Source organism: Pelodiscus sinensis, chromosome 3 (genome assembly GCF_052426305.1).
Source record: "Pelodiscus sinensis isolate ZL-2025 chromosome 3, ASM5242630v1, whole genome shotgun sequence".
Taxonomy (NCBI): Eukaryota; Metazoa; Chordata; order Testudines; family Trionychidae; genus Pelodiscus; species Pelodiscus sinensis.
The window spans coordinates 18,265,309-18,286,839 of NC_143054.1; positions in this window are offsets into that span (position 1 = coordinate 18,265,309).

Consider the following 21,531-nt stretch of genomic DNA (forward strand, 5'->3'; position numbering starts at 1 on the left):
GAGAGATCCTGGATGACTGGAAAAGGGCAAATGTAGTGCCCATCTTTAAAAAAGGGAAGAAGGACAATCCAGGGAACTATAGACCAGTCAACCTTACCTCAGTCCCCAGAAAAATCATGGAGGGGATCCTCAAGGAATCCATTTTGAAGTACTTGGAAGAGGGGAAAGTGATTAGGAATAGTCAACATGGAGTCACAAAGAGCAAGTCATACCCAATCTGATTAGCTTCTATGATGAGGTAACTGAATCTGTAGATATGGGAAAGTCAGTGGATGTGTTATACCTTGACTTTAGCAAAGCTTTTTATACGGACTCCCACAATATTCTTGCCAGCAAGTTAAAGGAGTATGGATTGGATAAATGGACTGTAAGATGGATAGAAAGCTGGCTACATTGCCGGGCCCAATGGGTAGTGATCAACGGCTTAATGTCAGGTTGGTGGTTAGTTTCTAGCAGAGTGCCCCAAGGATCAGTTATTGGACCAGTTTTGTTCAACATCTTTATTAATGACCTGGATGAGGGGATGTATTGCACCCTCAGCAAGTTTGCAGATGACACTGACTACGGGGAGAGGTAGATACACTGGAGGGCAGGGATAGGGTTTAGAGTGACCTGGATAGATTAGAGGATTGGGCCAAAAGAAATCTGATGAGGTTCAAAAAGGACAAGCGCAGAGTCCTGCACTTGGGACAGAAGAATCCCAAGCATTGTTACAGTCTGGGGACTGAATGGCTAAGTAGCAAGTCAGCAGAAAAGGACCTGGGGATTACAGTGGATGAGAAGCTGGATATGAGTCAACAGTGTGCCCTTGTAGCCAAGAAGGATAATGGCATATTAGGGTGCATTAGGAGAAGCATTGCCAGCAGATCCAGAGAAGGGATTAGTCCCCTTTATTTCGCTCTGGTGAGGCCACATCTGGATATTGTATCCAGTTATGGGCCCCTCACTATAGAAAGGATGTGGATGCATTGGAGAGAGTCCAGCGGAGAGTGACCAAAATGATTAGGGGGCTGGAGCTCATGACATATGAGGAGAGACTGAGGGATTTGGGTTTGTTTAAACTGCAGAAGAGAAGAATGGGGGGGGGGGGTTGATAGCAGCCTTTGGATTTCTGAAGAGAGGTTACAAAGAGGATGGAAAAAGGCTGTTCACAGTAGTGATGGATGGCAGAACAAGGAGCAATGGTCTCAAGTTACAGTGGGACTGAATATGGATATTAGGTTGGATATTAGGAAAAACTATTTCACTAGGAGGGTGGTGAAGCACTGGAATGGGTTACCTAGGAAGGTGGTGGAATTTCCATCCCTAGAGGTTTGTAAGTCTTGGCTTGACAAAGCGCTGGCTGGGTTGATTTAGTTGGGATTGGACCTGCCTTGGGCAGGTGCTGGACTTGATGACCTCCTGAGGTCTCTTCCAGCTCTATGATTCTATGGATGGTGTATCTGATAAGAACTCCAAAGCACACACCTGGAAGACAATGGCATCCTTCCAGCCTCTGCAGAAGAGACTGATGGAAGGTAGTCCTATTAGGGTCGTTATGTAGCAGATGGTTAAAACCCCGGTAAACAAGATAGGTATGTACTGTGCTTTATTATTTTTTAAGATATGTGTTCTCTGAAATAGTTCCAAATAAATCATGGTTTGCTTTGGAGAAGCTCTCTCCATAGATGCTGGAACTAAAGATACTGGGGATGTGGTAGCATCCTAGCGATGACAGTGGTTTCCATCATATACGGTGTTAAAAGTTTGGTGCAATGGCTTTCAACTCATCCACTATACAAATTGTACCAGCATCCCATCTGCCTGTCTGGGTTAACCACTGTCGTGGAACGAGGTGTACCGGTAGTTCGGAATAGGAAGCCTAATCTGAACTATCTAGTTTGTGCTGCGTGTAGCCGCGGGCACGGAGTCCGAACTAGCGGGGATTTAAAAATGGCGGCGCCCAGCAAGATGCAAATGAAGCCCGAAAATTCAAATCCCGGGCTTCATTTGCAACTTCGGTTGCCTACATTAACCACCGTAGTTCGAACTAGGATGGTAGTGTAGACATACCCAGAGAGAGCTCACCAGGACTGTTTTTCACAAAACTCTATTCTTGGACTGCATTGGAGACAACTTTTCATTTCAGAAGGTTGAAAAAGCTACCGGGGGGAAGCTGTTCTAGATTTGATCCTAACAAATAGGGAGAAATTGGTTGAGAATTTGAAAGTGGAAGGCAGCTTGGGTGAAAGTGATCATGAAATCATAGATTCACAATTCTAAGAAAGGGTAGAAGGGAGAACAGCAAAATAGAGACAATAGAGTTCAGAAAGGTGGATTTTGGTAAGCTCAGAAAACTGATAGGTAAGGTCCCATGGGAATCAAGACAGAGGGGAAAAACAACTGAGGAGAGTTGGCAGTTTTTCAAAGGGACATTATTAAGGGCCCAAAAGGAAGCTATTTAGCTGCGTAGGAAAGATAGAAAATATGGCAAAAGACCACCTTGGCTTAACCATGAGATCTTGCATGATCTAGACTTTATTAAGGCATTTTATACGGTCTCACATGATATTCTTATCAATAAACTAGGCAAATACAACTTAGATGGGGCTACTATAAGGTGGCTGCATAACTGGCTGGATAACCATACTCAGAGGGCTCGTCTACACTGGCCCCTTTTCCGGAAGGGGCATGTAAATTTCACCTATCGTAGTAGGGAAATGCGCGGGGATTTAAATATCCCCCGCAGCGATTTAAATAAAAATGTCCGCCGCTTTTTTCCGGCTTTTAAAAAAGCCGGAAAAGAGCGTCTACACTGGCCCCGATCCTCCGGAAAAAGCGCCCTTTTCCGGAGGCTCTTATTCCTACTTATTCCTACTTTGAAGTAGGAATAAGAGCCTCCGGAAAAGGGCGCTTTTTCCGGAGGATCGGGGCCAGTGTAGACGCTCTTTTCCGGCTTTTTTAAAAGCCGGAAAAAAGCGGCGGACATTTTTATTTAAATGCCGCGGGGGATATTTAAATCCCCCGCGCATTTCCCTACTACGACTCATGAAATTAACATGCCCCTTCCGGAAAAGGGGCCAGTGTAGACGTAGCCAGAGAGTAATTACTAATGGTTCACAATCCTGCTGGAAAGGTATAACAAGTGGGGTTCCGTGGGGATCTGTTTTGGGACCAGCTCTGTTCAGTATCTTTATCAATATGAGTCAGTAGTGTGATGCTGTTGCGAAAAATCAAACATGATTCTGAGATGCATTAACAAGACACATTCTTCTGCTCTACTCTGCACTGGTTAAGCCTCAGTTGGAGTATTGTGTCCAGTTCTGGGCACCACATTTCAAGGGTCCAGAGAAGAGCAACAAGAATGATTAAAGGTCTAGAGAACATGACCTATGAGGGAAGGCTGAAGGAATTGGGTTTGTTTAGTTTAGAGAAGAGATGATTGAGCGGGGACACAATAGCCATTTTCAGGTATCTAAAAGGGTGTCCTAAGGAGGAGGGAGAAAACTTGTTCATCTTGGCCTCTGAGGATAAAACAAGAAGCAATGGGCTTAAACTGCAGCAAGGGAGGTTTAGGTTGGACATTAGGAAAAAGTTCCTAACTGTCAGGGTAGTCAAACACTGGAAAAAAATTGCCCAGGGAGGTTGTGGAATCTCCATCTGTGGAGATATTTAAGAGTAGGTTAGATCAATGTCTATCAGGGATGGTCTAGACAGTATTTGGTCTTGCCATAAGGTCAGGGGACTGGACTCAATTACCTCTTGAGGTCCCTTCCAGTCCTAGTATTCTATGATTCTGTGATTTGTCAAAAAATACTGATTTGTCAAAACTTCATTTTTATAGCAATGGATAGGTTTTGACAAACGTCTCAGTTTGAAGAAAAATGGAAACAAAGTTTTAAAACTGTCAGAACATTTCATATTTTTAAATGTAAAACTTACGGTTTTCTGGGTCAAAATGACCTTTGTTGCAAAACTATAGCTAAAAAATAAAAACGGTCTTCAAATGCAAATCTCAATGACAGGAGAGTGGTATCCTTTCTACCACTGGGTACAAGACTATTTCTAATTCTTCAATATATATGACACCTTGTTCATCCTCATTTTATTCTGTTTCCTCAGTTAGGCCAACTTTTTGTCTTCCATCACGCTCCCCTGCATTTTAGCACAACTTCTCCTCTGGAATTAACTAATATTATTTCTCTTTTGCTTGTGAAAAGGATTTGTTTACAACCTTGTCATTAAAGGATGCTTACAGTGATGGTGTCAGTCATGATACTCTAAAATTGGATAGCTCTAATCTCATGTATTTTCTGATATACAGCATATTTCAAACCATGATCAGAAAAGTAATACCTTGGGGACATGGATCTGACTTGACCTGGAACTAAGGAATTAAATATTGCTCATCCTTCTGTTTTAGAGGCATTCTTCTTTGTATTTTACACGATAATAACTACAGATGAGGAATATCCAAAAAGAAGAGGCCTATTTATTTTTGTCCAAATTTCCTTCCTTTTTCAGAGCCTTGATTTTCCATCACTTTGTTCTTAGATTTGCTTATTAACAGTGTATTCATTTTGACCTTATTAAAGAAAAAGAAGAGTCTCTTTTTATTTACACAAGGAAATTTAAAAAGAAACCTAAAATAATATAGAATTCCTAAATCGTTGCTTTTTCTATGCATATTTTCCTTTATTTTGCAGCTGTGTCCCATCTGTAAGAATCAGGACCACAATGTGCTAGACACTAGGTATGGCTAGATTGCAGGGGGAGGGGGGATTCAGGGTACCTCTAGTATCCCAAAAAAATTCCACCATGTCCAGGGAATGTGTTTGCTCTTCTGCTTTTTTTATTTTTTTTTCGGAAGAGCAAACACGTTGTTTTGGAAGCCCCTGTATTCCTCATTCCACAAGGAAGAAGGGGGCTTTCGAAAGAGGGTTTTTTTCCAAAATTTGGCCCAGTCTAGATGGACCTAATTTCAGAAAAGCCTCTTCTGACAAAAGCATTAGAAAAAGATACACAAAATGTGGAGCGCACTTTGCGTATCTTTTTCTGATAGATCCTCACAGTCTACACATACCTATGTAAACATATAGGAATATTTTTGGGAGTTTCTCATCTAGATAATGTTCAGTATTACCAAGCTCAAGCAAAATTAAGCACATGTCTCACGTCAAGCTAGAGAGCAGTCTTGCAAAAATCAATAGGACAACTTATATACTTAAAATTAGGCGAATGCTCAATTATGTTGCTGGACTGGCATTATCTTAACAAGCATTATACTGTTCCTTGATTAAACCTTTGGGATAATGTCTTAGGACTGTTCTATACTTAAACATTTCAGTGACATAGCTAAGTTTGTTAGGATGTGTATAATTTGTTTTACCGACATAACTATCACAGGCTGTAAAACTCATTTATACCAATATAAACATTTTCATACTAATATAAGTGCATCCACACTAAAGGGTTTTGCCAGAACAACAATACAGATAGAAATAGAATGACAAAATCCTTCTGTAAACTAAATTGATAGTTACTCCTGACTTCATTTCATCCATTCAAATGATATAGAAACCACTCTTTCCAATGTAAAATTCATTTCCTTGCAATATATCTAAAATGGAATGATTTATTTCTTCTAGCATCCAGGTTATTTTTATTTGAATAGTAGAGCTAGTTGAAACATGCCTTTTTATTTGGTTTGGTTTCTTTAAAGCTCTTTTGGGGAAGATCATATTTTTAAATGAAAAACCAAAACTGAACATTTTTCAAAAACACATTTCTAAAACTACCCAAAACTTTTCCCAACTGAAAATTGAAAATATTTACCAGAAAAAAAATCAAGATTCTTTATGAAAAGTATGGGTTTTTTTCCTAGCAATTTTCTACCAATATGAAACTTTACATTAAAATGTTTGGTTTGGTCAAAATATCAAAAGAATTGATCATCTGCTCTTTTGAATAGCAGTTTATATTCCACATCAGAACTAATATTTGTTATTTATTATTGTTTATTATTTGTGCTGCAACAGCACTTTGGACTCCAGATATCTAATTAATCAAGTTTACTATGGTAGCATCTAACAGCCTCGCATCTGTTATGCTAGGCGCTGTACAAAAACAGGGCATGTCTACATAAAGAAATTAGTTCAAAATAACTTATTTCAAAATAATAACTCCTGAAAGAACTATTTTGAAATAGCAAGTCCACACTACAGGGAAACCTCAAAATTAGTCTGAGGCAGGTTCCCTTAATGTGGACATGCAACCTTGACTTACGCTATGTCTAGAGTATGTTCTATTTTCAAAAGAGGATATGCAAATTCTGAAGGAATTTGAATATCTTCTTCCAATCTCACATTGGAAAGCAGAGCTTTCGAAAGTGAAAGCAGTCTGGATGTGGGTTTTTTTGGGAAAACTCCCCTTTTTAAAAAAAACACGCGTAAACCTCATTTTTTAAGGAAGAGCATTTTTTTTAAAAGGTTTTTTTTTTCAAAAAAACCCCACATCCAAACTACTTTCACTTTTGAAAGCTCTGACTGATTACTTTCAAAAGCAGCACTGGAGCATCCACATTACCACTATTTTGAAATAAGCGTTATTCCTCATGGAAAGCAGGAGTTATTATTTTAAAGTAGCCAGCCCCTTATTTCAAAATAATGGGCTTGGTAGTGTGTACGTTCTGCTTGTATTTTGAAATAAGGGGAGTTATTGTTTGGGTTCCTGCTAGCTCACCTGTCTGGATTCTCAGCAGCCCACGTGATGGCCTGACAAAGAGCTTTGAGCCCTAAACACTTCTGCTGCCAAACTCTGAAATCTCCTGTTCACACAGGGCTCTCCAGCATTCAGGGTTCCTCCTTAGCTCATTGGATAGGTTGTTTGTCAAGGGTCTGGGAGCCTTTGCTTCCAAGCTCCACTCAGTTGGGACTTCCTGACTCCCAGCTCCCTTTAGACCACCAGGCAGGATGACAAGGATGACCATGTCTCCTTGGTAGCCTGTTCTCTCAAAGGACTTTAGGGTATAAGGCTCCAGGGCAGAACCACCATTTGTGTATCTTTTACCGAGTTTTCTTTTGTAATGTAGACAGAGCCACATACTCATGCTAACGGAGCACATCTGAAAGCTCATTCGAAAAAAGGCTTCTTCCTCGTAGAAAGAATATTACCAATGCTGGAAAAACCCCTCTGTTCTTTCAATTTACTTTCAGAAGAACAAGATTGCATCATAGATGTAACTCAGGTTTTGTCAGAAAAACAGTCATTTTCCTGACAAAACTGTAGTGTAGACATACCCTGATTTAGTGGAGGGAAAAATTAATTTTGGCAAAATGGTATTTTTCAGTGGAAAACAATTTCAGAGAAAATTTTCCAACTAGCTGTAGTCCAAAGGCACACAAACAACAAGTAATGAGAGCCAGTGAATAACAGCAAAATAAATGTGTATTTACAAAAAGTATTGCAAATCACTAGTATTACTGCCAAAAATCATAATCGTCATCTTTATTGTTCTCATTTGACAGCTGCCATCTTGGCTAACACAACAAAGATTAAATTGCAGACCCCTAGAGTTAAAAGCATGCATTGCTCCAAATTGAGCTAAAGCTCTAACTGCTATAGTCACAAACTCATATATATTTGGATCTGGCACATAGGGGATCCCGAATCACTGTCCCCAATGAATAATGCTACATCCTGGACCTTTATTTGTGGCAGCATCTAAAAGTATTAATTCTTTTAGAGCAGACAATGAATAATCATCTCCAAACTTAAGGAATTTCCTTATAGAACATAGCTGTGAACGTGTCTTTTTGAACCACATCCTTAGGTTTGATAACATGCATCCAATGAAAGCCATCTTGGCCTCTGGGGATAGAACAAGAAGCAATGGGCTTAAACTGCAGCAAGGGAGGTTTAGGTTGGACATTAAGAAAAAGTTCCTAACTGTCAGGATAGTCAAACACTGGAATAAATTGCCCAGGGAGGTTGTGGAATCTCCTTCTGTGGAGATATTTAAGAGTAGTTTAGATCAATGTCTATCAGGGATGGTCTAGACAGTATTTGGTCTTGCCATGGGGGCAGGAGACTGGACTCGATGACCTCTCAAGGTCCCTTCCAGTCCTAGTATTCTATGATTCTATGATTCATATTTATCATAGAATCATAGAATAATAGGACTGGAAGGGACCTCGAGAGGTCATCGAGTCCAGCCCCCCGCCCTCAAGGCAGGATCAAGCTCCGTCTACACCATCCCTGACAGATGTCTATCTAACCTGTTCTTAAATATCTCCAGAGAGGGAGATTCCACCACCTCCCTTGGCAATTTATTCCAATATTTGACCACCCTGACAGTTAGGAATTTTTTCCTAATGTCCAATCTAAACCTCCCCTGCTGCACTTTAAGCCCATTACTCCTTGTCCTGTCCTCAGAAACCAAGAGGAACAAATTTTCGCCTTCCTCCTTGTGACACCCTTTTAGATATTTGAAAACCGCTATCATGTCCCCCCTTAATCTTCTTTTTTCCAAACTAAACAAGCCCAGTTCATGAAGCCTGGCTTCATAGGTCATGTTCTCTAGACCTTTATATTTCCTTTTAATGTATATTGGAGAGCTCAGATGAGGTAGCAAGTTCTGCTGACTGAAATCACTCAGACTAGTATTACTATGTGTGTGTTACCATGTTGTCCTGATTTTGCAGGTTCCCACTGGGATAGCCTGAGGAAAACAGATGTTTGGTTTATAATCAACATAAATTGGGTATTATTTTCTAAAGTGATATATCTGTAGTTTCTCTTTGAAGCTGGACTAAAGTAGCATGTTTGGATAGATTTATAAAGTCTACAGTTTCTTTGATTTAAAAGAGGAACTTGAAAAAATAGAACACTGATAGTGAAAACAATTTACTTGGCCAGTCATTTTCAATATTCCCTTTTTTAGTACTAAAGAAGTAGCTGCAGTAATGGATAAGAACTCTCTACCAGCAAGCCCAATTACTTCTCTGCATTCATGTTGCAAGGAAGCCATTCAGTCTGTCTGTCTCTTTTCTCTCATTATTTTTATTGTATTATAGTAGCTTACAGGGGCTGTAACTGAGCCCCATTGTGCTGAGTCCTGAAGAGCTTACCATTAATGCTGTGCAGGCAACCGTTTTCTCATCCAGTTGGGAGCTTTCCCTTCACTTTTTCCTCTGGTTCTTGTCACGCAGCTACAGAAATCCAAAATGCAGGCAAGGTGTTGGTTAGTGAAATTTGTATGCAGCAAGCATGTGTCCCATAAGTCTGATGCTGCAGAGTCTTGTTTCCCAGTGCCTTTTCCCAGCTCATGCCATACTTCACCCATATCCCCTTTCCAAGCTTTGATTCCTGAGAGCTGTGTTTTCCAGTGTCTTGTCCGTCCCTCTTTAAAGGGAGCAGTGTCTCTGCAGACCCTTGTATAGGGTTGGGGAGGGCAGCTCTGTGCTCCGAAGGGGCAGCGCCATAGGTGGAAAGGGGAGGGGCTCATGCAGCAGCAGAGGTGGTGGCCAGAAGCCCCAGGTGCTTTTGAATCACTGGGCCCCAGAGCAATTGCCCCTGTCAGTGGGCCTGCCTCTTTAGTAGGCAATAATTATACCTGAAATTCATATCCAGAGTCCCACATGTTACAATTTAGGGTCATGTTCCATTTTGGGTGTGAGGTCTTTATCTCACCTCTTGTGTACTCTATGAGAGGGGAAAATATGAGGTTGTGCTATGGTCAAGGACAAGCACTTCTTGAGTCTTTTAGTGATTTATACCTTCACCCCAATCTTCCTGTGTCCCTCTCAATATGTTGTTTGACCTTGTGTGGTTGAGGCAATCTTAAAGTGTGCACTATAGTAACACTTTAACTGTTCTTAACAGTTCCCATTGTACTAATAAATCCACTTGGCTAAACAGAAGCAACACACACTGGCTGTGTCTACACTGGCACGCTTTTCCAGAAAAGGGATGCTAATGAGACAAGTCAGAATTGCAAATGCTGCGGGGGATTTAAATATCCCCCGCGGCATTTGCATGAACATGGCTGCCGCTTTTTTCTGTCTCGGGGCTTTGCCGGAGAAAAGCGCCAGTCTAGACGGGATCTTTCAGAAAATAAAGCCTTTTCCGGAAGATCCCTTATTCCTCTTAAAATCAGGAATAAGGGATCTTCCGGAAAAGGCTTTATTTTCTGAAAGATCCCGTCTAGACTGGCGCTTTTCTCCGGAAAAGCCCCGAGCTGGAAAAAAGCGGCAGCCATGTTCATGCAAATGCCACAGGGAATATTTAAATCCCCCGCGGCATTTGCAATTCCGACTTGTCTCATTAGCATCCCTTTTCCGGAAAAGGGTGCCAATGTAAACTCAGCCAAAGTGTCTCTGTCCTTTGATTACACTAAGGTGTATGTCTACTGCAGAGTTTTTTCGGAAAAATGGCCGTTTTTCCAAAAAAACTTCACTTATGTCCACATTGCAATCGTGTTCTTTCAAAAAAAAATTGAAAGAACAGAGGGTTTTCTCCAGCTTTGGTAAGCGTCTTTCTACGAGGAAGAAGCCTTTTTCCAAAAGAGCTCTTTCAGAAGAAGGTGTGTGTGGACAGGGAAGAGGGAGTTCCTAAGAAAGAAGAGGAAAGAGGAAAAAGCACAGGTGCCTTGCTGGCCACTCCATCCATAGTTATCACAGCTTACATGTGAGATAGCGTTCATTCAGTGTGGATGCTATCTTTCGAAAAAGCAGATTCCTTTTTCAATGTGCTTGGGCAGTGTTGATGCTTTTTTTTTTTTTTTGGAAGATCTCTCCCAGAAAAGTTTCTTCTGAAAGAAACCTGCAGTCTACACATAGTTACAGTAGCATAAGATTTAAGGGCATCGAAAAGTCAAACCCAAATATTTTATCCCAGGTTAACAAAGAGACCTATATACTAAACAGAGATTTTTCAAGATTTCAGAAAAAAAAATTCTTCCTCTTAAATTGAGACCAAAAAATTCCAAAATAATGAAAAAATGTGGAAACCAAATGGATGATAAAAATGGATAACTCAATCAAAAGTTATTGACAATTTTAATGTTTAATTTCTGTTTTTACCTTTAATTTTTTGTATTATTTTATTATAATATAACTAAAATTTCAAAATAAAAAGTTATTTGGATCTGAAAAACAACTTTTTAATTTAGAAACTGTCACAATAGTTATGTTTCAATTTCAAAACTTTTTTCATTTTTTTTCAAATGGGAAATGTGTCAAAGCCAGCATTTCTGTTTTGATTTTGATGAATTGGCATGTTCTGCTGAAAAAACTTTTAGATGAAAAATTTCCTTCTATCTGTATTCACCATCTAATAGAAAAAAAGAGAGATAGGGGATTAGGAGTGTGGATGCTCTGGCTCTTTACCCTCCATACTTGTGACCATTCTCCCAGGCTATGTTTATAGTTTTTTGGAAGAGGAAATGCAAATGGAGTGCTCATTTGCAAATCTTGCTCTCTCATTTACATATTCTCTTCCGATCCTTTTTGCAGAAGAGGTTTCTGTGATAAAAAGTCCTGTGTTGATGGGGCCATTTGCCAGGAAACCCCCATTTTGCACAAGAACCCATATTTATCAAAAAAATGAGATTTACAGGATCTTGCAAAAAATGGGGGGTTTCTAACAAATGGCACCATCTACACAGGGCTTTTTTTTATTATTTTTTTTGCAAAAACCTTTTCCACAAAAAGGATCAGAAGGAAATATGCAAATGAGAGCACGAGATTTGCAAATGAGTGCTTCATTTGCATTTCCTCTTTCGAAAAACTGCCACAGTGTATATGTAGCTTCAGGATCCACAGCTCCTAAGCAACCCACATTGTACACTGCACATTGTAAGCACAGTACAACCAGAACACTGGGATCTCAGCAGGAGTGTGAATGATTTGACAAAGGTCACACAGGAAGTCTGTGGTAGAGCCAAACCTCCTTAGTCAGAGTCCAATTCTCCAACTATGGCCATCCAAAACAATTGTAGTTCTCTTTAGCCAAGCATTTCTTCTATCAAAGTCATGTTCCCTTATTGGCAACATCACACTCCATTGCTCCATGGGTTGTGGTGAATTTTCAGTTCAGGTTATATTTGAACAAGCATCTGTTTATTCTGGGAAATAAATTGGTGTGAAAATCAAATCACTGCACGTACTAATAACAGAACTTAAGGAAGGCTTCACAAACTAAAACTGTAGTGATGTAAAAAAAAGTCACCAACTAAAAACTCAAAAATAAAGTATACAAAATTACAACCACACAGAATGTATCCTACACACATAAGACCAACTAGCTGGGACTTCAGGCACGGTCCCTGGGAGACACTGAGCCTCAGACCCACCTTTTATTCACAGTGTCCCCTCTCCATATTCCTCTTTACTCTTTCATGTGGGGAGGAAGGGGTAGAGTATTAATTTGGGACTATTTTGTACTATCAGCAATTAATGACACCCACCAACTCACACTGGCAGAAGCAGTTTGTGAAGTCAAAACCCCACTTACTGATCCCCCACCATCCCGACCACCTGCTCAGAAAGGTGTTAAGGCAGGTCTTCCTTTCTCCTATGGGTATCATCCAAGTCACAGTCTAACTCATACTACTTATACAACTTGTACAATACAACAATACAAATGCTATATGCCTAAATATGAATACACATTAGATCAAATTTTATGCTGATTTACAGTCCATCCAGTTCCATTTGGATTACTGTTGATGTAAATGAGGGCAGAATTAATCCAATATATTCCAAGTACACAGTGTTTCTAAATTCTGTGAAATGGCTAAAGGAAAGGGAGGTTGGCAAGACGAGTTAGTTTTGATCATGGGAGATTTCAGGCACACTGAGTTAGTTTTCCAGGGCTGAGCTCCAACTCCCACTTTTCTGAAGCCCCCACTGCTCAATGAGAGTTGAGGTACATTCTTTGTGCATATGTTTGCAGAAGGGAATGGGAGTTCATATTGCAAAACTCCTTGTTGGACCGTTTCTTGTTTTGGAAAACTAAAGCCAGGATTGTTTCATACTTTGGTTGCATTTAACTGAAGCCCCCTCTCAGCTTAAAACTTTTTATCAATAGGCAGGTGTTATGAGGGTGGTAAATTTTAATTCCAAAGCTCTGAGGGTGTTCAAATCCTACACTTTCCCTCAGACCTGCAAAGAATCATGGAGATTAGAAAACAAACCAGATAAACTAATTACTGCCTTTGCCTGCCAGTGTAGAATTGAACTATATTCCCTTCCAAACACAACGGCCAACATCTGTTAACTGAGTCAATTACGTATTAAACATCAGTTGGGGAAAAGCACACCTCATTCCTTAAACTTTATGGAAAACTAGGGGAAGACAACTGGAGTCAAAATCAACTGTATGAAAGTTTCCCACTGAACCCCCAGTATGATGATCCTTTACGCTACTAAACAGCCCCATGCTTCTCTTCTGCTGTATTCATGACAGCACCTTTACCACAGGTCTGTGTTAACAGACTCCAATTCCATTCCAATTCCATTATTTCATTGCTTGCCTTTTATAGCCATTGCTAATGTTCTGAGCTCATAAGTTTTCATTCGATAGCTGCTTGATAACCTCACAACAGCTTTCGTTACCATATTTGCATACAAATATGTGATTTAGAAAGACAGTTTTATCCCATTAGACATGCTTGCCTTGCCTGCAATTGTTTTATGTTTTAATCTACTAATCATATGGGGATGCTAAAAGCAACAGGAACATGGTGTGGTTCTGAGGTATATTATTTTAGTTGTACCTGTGGTATAATAGTGGATTTCTTATCATATTAAGTTAGAAACTCTTTAATGTGAAGTTTCAATGAGAATATAGTTCTACTGGGTATGAAGACTGCTGTGAAGAATTCAAAATATTTTTAATATTATGTACAAGCATAACTACCAACACCCATCACCCCACACTATTCCCACATAACTCTGTTAAGGGACCATTAAAAATCCATTAAGCTTGTTAGCTTGTGCAAGCTTTTAGGGAATCCTACTGCAAGTTTTGCTATTTCAACATTTATTGAATTATATTAGACAAAATAATCTCTGAGCTATGAGATTTTACTGGAATGGCTTAAGTGAGAGATATCTGGGGTGGTTTTGGAGACTGGTGGGAGGCTTATAATAGCAATTGTGTGATTGCATTTTGCTTCATGGCTCATTTTTAAAGGAAATTGCTATTTCTGTCCCCTAAGGACATTCATATTTGAATTACTAAAAAGTTAAAAAAAGTGAGAGAGGTTTTATGATAAAGGCAATGCTAGAGGGATTCAGGAAATCTACATTTACTTCTTGTATTGGACATGGACCTTGGCCAAGTCAGGTAGGATCTGGTTCTGGAGCCGCAGAACACTTGCAATAAAAGTCAATTGTAGCTGGAATTTCTGGTACTCAATACTTCTGGGGAAAAAGCTCTTAATTTCTCCGTGCATTGGTTCCCATCTATAAAATGGGGATCATAATACTTACTTCCTCTAATTTGATACTAAGCGCTTGGGGGAAGCAGTCCGCTACTTTGTGTTTGTGCAGTGCTTAGTATAATCTGATCCCAAACTCACTTTAGCCATGTCCATACTAGGAAAGTATTTTGAAATTACTAAATTCGACTTAACTCCCAATTTTTCAAATTCAAAACAGCATGTCCCCACTATAAGGAAGCATCAAAATTAGTTTGAATTAGTCCAAAATAGTGCACCCACATTGAACACAGCCGGCCTCAGACTTAGAGCCCCTGGAAGCACTCTGGGGAGGGCACCAGGAAGGTGGATACTTCCTGTGGCTGCTTGGTCAGGGAAGCTGAAATGTGTGCTTTCAGGGGCTCCTCTTTATGGCCGCATCTTACCAGGCCACTCCTCCATTAAAAGGGACAAAATGGGCACATGCTTTCTTGTGCTCTAGTTGTCCCTGTGGATGCCACAGCACTCACACCATAGAGCCAGAGCTGCGCAAAGCAGTGCCAGGCTCACGGGCCTCAGGTTGTGCCTCATGGCACAGTCCTTCCAAACTGCCTTGCATGTTGCTCCGGCAGGATGAGGATCTGCAGGACAAACCTCAGCATGGACCATAGGCCCTGCTCACCCAGGTCCTGGCACTCCTGCTGCTGTGCATGTCCCTCAATCCCCTGGACACCACAGAATGCCGCTTCAGTTGCCGGCAGATGAGCTAAGACTGATGGGCCTGCATTGCCCTGCAGGTATGGGACATTCAGCAGTGACAGCAGAACTTGTGCATATGGAAGGCCACCTTCCTGGAGCTCTGTGAGTGGCTTGCCCCTGCCCTCAGGTGACAATAAACCTGCATGAGACCTATCCGTGGGCATAATCATGGGGCCACAGCTACTGCTCACTCAGGAACCAGTTCAGCATGGGGAAATCCATGGTTAGGGCCTGTAATAGGCTAGGCCCATCCTCCCTTGCGAGCCAGGGTGTGCTGGAATCTCCCGGCCCGGAGCGAGACCGGCGCGGCCCGCCATGACGCTGCTATGCATGCGCCCTGAGCCAGACGCTGCATTTAAAAATGGCACCGGCTCAGCAGATGAGGGTGGAAGTGGCCGAAGATGCCGGGGCTGGGGCCAGGGTGGAAACAGCCGAAGATGCCGGGGACGGGGCCAGGGCGGAAATGGCCGAAGACACCGGGGCCCGGGCAGAAGTAGCCGGAGATGCCAGGGCTGGCGCAGATGCATCAGGAGATGCTGGGTCCGGTCTGCAGTTAATCAACATGCCCGAACCTCTGACGCAATCTCCGGAACAGGGACAGCAACTGTGGGGGTCAGGGCAGCATCTGGCAGCACCCAAGTGGAACCCTTGGAGAGGGAGCGTGTAACCCCCATAGGAAGAAGGCCCAGGACGGGGGATACACTGAAATGGAGAGCAAAACCCCTGAGAGGGGTGATGAGTGAATCCTTCAGGACTCGCCATTCAGGTAAGGTCCAGGTGGACGCACCCTAAGGGTTCTGGGGCTGAAACTTGGGAGTGCGGGAGGGCCTGAGTTCCTCTACCCAACCCTCTACAAATAGAGCAAAGGCTTGATTGACTGAACATTGGGAGGGAGTACTCTCTATTGGACTTGGGAGGGAGGCGAGGGGAAGGCCTCCCTGTGCGGGTGCTGACTATAGCCCCATTGCCTATAGCTAAAAGGAGGGGCAGTCGGCCCCAGGGGGATTGGGCTACCGTGCTTTGGGCTCAGCCCGAGTTCACGAGCACGCCTGCCCCTAGAATTCATGGGACCAGACTAAAGCCGGGATTGGGGTCCCTATGACATTAATGAGGGCGTCCTGATCCTACATGCCCTGAGGGTGGGGGTGGGTGCATGACAGGGCTGTGTTCATGCAAGTAACCAACGCCATCAACTACATGTTGCTACAGAGGGTTATCATTCTGGGAAATGTGGACACTATCATCGATGACTTTGCCACCATGGGATTCCCCAGTTGCGGAGGGGTCATAGATGATACACACATCCCCATCTTTCCCCTGACCAATGTGCCTCAGACTTTATCAACAGGAAGGGGTACTTCTCCATGGTGCTGCAGCTGCCCCTTCCTTCCCCCCCTCCCCACGCATAGATCACAAAGGGTGCTTCACTGACATCAATGTCCTCATCTTCTGGAACTCCTGCCTCTTCTGAAAATTGCATGCTGGCACGAGGGAGGTGGATATGACCATCATGATCCTGTGCGACGCTGCCTATCCCTTGCTGCTCTGGCTCATGAAATCCTCCATGGACAGCCTGGACCCCACCAAGGAGCATTTCAATGCCCGTCTGAGTAGGTGCCACCTGGTTGTGGAATGTACATTCAGCCGTTTAAAGGGGAGGTTCAGGAGTCTGATCACCTGCCTGGACCTCACCAAGTGCAACATCCCCTTTGTGGCGGCAGCATGTTGTGTGCTCCACAACCTGTGTGAAAGCAAGGGGGAGACTTTTCTGCCAAGATGAATGCTGAGGCTGAACATCTGGCCAGGGTGTTTGAGCAGCTGGACACAAGTGCCATCACGAAAGCGCATCAAGGGGCTGTGCTAATCAGAGAGGCCTTCAAGGAGAGTTTTATGCAAGGCCAGTTCTGAGACTCTCCCCTGTGGCTCTCTACAAGAGGCCCCTGCTTTCCCTGTGTGTGCCTTTTATCCCCCATCCCTCTCTTCCCCTTCACTCCCTTCCCACCTTCCCCTCCTCCCCTGTAGAGCAAACAATAAAGTCATCTTTTGAGAAAAAACATGACTCCTTACTGGGGGGACAAACAATAAGGGAGAGACCGGGGAAAGAACCTGAAATGGGGGAGTGGGGCTCAGGGATGGGGCTGGGAGTGGCGTCTGCCTCCAGGTGTTCTAGAGGATCCGGCTGCTCTAGAGATCCCACCCACCCTGTGTTCTGGGGCCACAGAGGCCTCTGGGGAGCCTTGGAGGAGAAGCCGGGGGCGGGGGGTGCAAGGAGGTGTCTGGTGACCCGTTCCATGAATGACACCATGCGCTACATCACCAAGGTGAAGGTGGAGAGCATGGTGTCATGTGGCAGCACCAGCTGGTTCCAGGTGGCCTTTCTCTGCTCCCACACAACCTGGAGCTCCTTCTGGTTGGGCCAATGCTCCTTCTGATTGGCAGCCTGTTCCTGGTACTAATCCTCATGTTCCTGGATGAAGGACTGCAGGCAGGCCATCTACTCCTGCGTGAGCTCCTCTCAGGTATGTTTTTGCCTGTGGATCCTGCTTAGTCAGGTAAATGCAGCGGGAGTTGGGAGACTCATCAAGGTCCCAGCTGTGAAGAAAAGTTACAAGGGCGGTCATCCCAGGAGATACTGTACATGAAGCCTAACTCTAATGTCTGAACCATCACCAAAGATCTCAATTCAGATGATAGCGATGTGCTTCAAGCAAGGGCATATGCTGCCTAGGCAGTGGGCACTTTCCAGCCGGTGCACAAACATTCCAGCAGAACATCGCAACACCCATGGCCTAGGGACAAACAGACATGGGAAGGTGTTGCCTGTGTCTGGAGCCTGCAGACGGTGTGGAGGCTGGGGTGGTTTGACTTCCTTCTGTGTCTCGCACACGCTGGGTCTGTCATCCCACAGAGAGAGAACTTCTATCACTGCCCACTTGGGGGAGAGGGTTGGGGGAGGTGTGTGTGAGCAGCAGATGCCACTTGCCAGAGAGAGTACTACTGGGTTCCCCACCTCTTCCTCCTCCTGGCAGATTCTCATGCATGGGATCAGTCCCCTCTGCATCACCGCACTTGACTGGGAGCAAATGCTGACTGAGTGAGGGCATGATCCTGTGCCACATACTGTGTGGTTCCATGACCCCAGGCTACTTAGTGTTGACTTGTTATGGGAAGGTGTCCCACCATGGAGGGCAGAATAAGGCAGGCCTCTCCAGGAACCTTGCGAGAATGATTGAGGGATTCTTATGTGAGAGCATCATGGAGCTGAGTGCTCTTGACTGGTACTCCATGTGCACACATGTAAACAGGCTGTCGTGTGACCCCCAGGCCAAGCGGGCCAAAAGAATAACACAAAGCCACTCGCAGCCCATTGCCTACCCTCAGTTATAGATAGGGAAAGATAGAGAACTCACCTGAAGTGCCCTCCCTACATTCCTTGGAAGCCTGGGAGATGTCCTAGGAGGGGAGGACTGGCTCCAAAGTGAGAAGCAGCTCCTTGATGGTGGGCATTGACACCTGGCTGGTCTCCTCTTCCTACTCTGCCACCCTGTTCTCCTGAAGACTGATGCCGGGCATGTCCTGGCCAGACTAGATGACAGTGGCAGGGGAGATGACTCATACCTCCCAGGATGGTATTGAATAGCTCATAGTAGTGTCAGATGTGTAGTGTCAGCCCAAAGTGTGCGCTCTGCTCCCTGGTCTTGTGGTAGGCCTGCCACAGCTTTTTAATTTTCATGTGCCTCTGGTTGAGGTCCTGATGTGCCCTTTCTCAGCCAGGCTGGTGGCAATCCAGTCATAGATATCTGCATTCCTTTTCCTGGTGTAGAGATCCTAGAGATTGAACTCCTCCAAAGCTCAATATGGTCCAGGATCTCCACACCGGTCCAGACCGGAGCTCTCCTGCTTCATAGAATCCTAGGGCTGGAGGAGATGTCAGGAGGTCATTAAGTCCAGTCCGCTAACCAAACCAGGACCAACCCCAACTAAATCATCCCAGTCAGGACTTTGTCAAGCCAAGACATAAAAACTTCTAGGGATGGAGATTCAACCACCTCCCTAGGTAACCCATTCCAGTGCTTCACCACCCTCCTATGGGAATAGATTTTCCTAATACTCAACCTAGACCTCCCCCACTGTAACTTGCGACCACTGCTTCTTGTTCTGCCATCTGTCACTGGCAACCATCAGAGGGTATGTCTATACTCTGGGGAGACTGGGAAAAGGAGGTGAAAGAGGGGAGTGGGAAATCTGGGAGGAGGGAGCTGGAAGGGGGAAACCAGGGGAAGAAGGAGGAGGGGAAGTATAAAACTATGGTACGCCATATCTTCAGTACTGTGTACAGATGTGGTCTCCTCACCTCAAAAAAAAGATATTTTGGCTTTGGAAAGGGTTCAGAAAAGGGCAACTACAATGATTAGGGGTTTGGAACAGGTCCCATATGAAGAGAGGCTAAAGAGACTGGGACTTTTCAGCTTAGTAAAGAGGAAACTGAGGGGGGATAGGATAGAGGTCTATAAAAGCATGAGTGGTGTGGAGAGAGTGAATAAAGAAAAGTTCTTCATTAGTTCCGATAATAGAAGGACTAAAGGACACCAAATGAAATGAATGGACAGCAGGTTTAAAACTAATAAGCGAAAGTTCTTCTTCACACAGCACATAGTCAACCTGTGGAACTCCTTGTCACAGAAGCCTGTAAGGCTAAAACTATAACAGAGTTTAAAGAGAAGATAGATAAATTCACAGAGGTTAGGTCCATGGAGTGCTATTAGCCAGGGGGTAGGAACGGTGTCCCTGGCCTCTGTTTGTGGAAGGCTGGAGATGGATGGCACGAGATAAATCACTTGGTCATTGTCTTTGGTCCATCCCCTCCGGGGTACCTGGTGCTGGCCGCTGTTGGCAGACAGGCTACTGGGCTAGATGGACCTTTGGTCTGACTCAGTACGGCCGTTCTTATGTTCTAAGCTCAGGGTCGGGGGTCTCACTGGACCAACTTGATTTTCATGCAAACCTGCTCCTAGGTTCGCATGGGGCCTTTGGTGGCCAGGCTGGCAGCTATCCTACGCTAGACAGCTGCATTCCTGTGCCTAGTGCGGAGGTCGTGGATGTTGGTGGCCTCCCCACAAACCTCAATGAGGTCATTGATCTCCGCACTAGACCAGACAGGTGCCCGCCTCTTGTGGCCCCGGGCAGGCTCCTGGGAGCCGCCAGCCTGGTCCTGGGAAGAGGCGGAGGGCTGGCTCATGCTGTGCCAGGTGCAGGGTCTGCTGGCTGGGTGCTGGCAGGCTTGCAACTGGCACGAGCACTGTAGCCAGACTGTGCCCCTTAAAGGCTCTGGGGCCTGAAGGGGGGCAGAAAAGTTTCCCTGGTTTGGCCCAGAGTGGCCACCAGGGCAAGCTGGGAAGGGCTAGCCTCCAACTAGTTCGAATTAAGTGGCTACACAGCCCTTAATTCAAACTACTTAATTCTAGTTAGTCCTCATAGAATGAGGTTTACCTAGTTTGAATTAAGCACTCCGCTAGTTCGATTTAAATTCAAACTAGCGGTTTGTATGTGTGTGTAGCCCCTATTAAAGTTAATTCAAACTAACGGCTGTTAGTTCGAATTAACTTTGTAGTGTAGACATACCCAGATGGTGTGAGGTAGCACTAGGATTCCTCATGTCTGCCTCAGGCTCTTGTCTCTCACACAGGGCTTCTCCTCTTGCTAGCACTGTGAGAGCGCCACAGGAGGAGGAGAACAGTGGAGGTGCCTTGTGTGGCCAGAGCAGTCAGAGCTGCATCTGTGAAAAGCCTCCAGAGGCTAATTATTTCGAAATAGCTACACTGGCGTGTCCACACTAATACTATTTCAAAATAATTATTTTGGAATTAGCGTTATTCCTGATGGAAAGCAGGAACACAGATTTTGAATTAAGTGGCCCATTATTTCAAAATATTGGGCTTGGTAGTGTGGACACTCCGCTTATAAATTTGACCTTAGGGGGGTTATTTCGAAATAAAGTCCTACTGTAGACCAGGGATTTGGTGCACAAGGGGCTTTAATTATAAAATAATAAATATCAACAATGCCAATGAAGTAATACATATCTATGGAAAATTCTCTTTTCTGGCTTCGTTGGCATTTGCCACACAGTTTTCCATTAAATTAACTGGACACTCCTTTCATCGGCATATGCAACTATGTCTGTTCTGTCCAGCCACTGAGCCTTGCATTCATACATCAGTTTCTTCCATGGCAACCATTGCCTTTGCATTTTGAAAAAGAATTTCATAAAAACCCATTGTGAGACATTGTCAGGACAGATTGTTTCCTCAGTGTGAGGTCTAGTATTTGAAATGTTTACTATTTCTGGGACTGCATCAGGTTGCTAATGG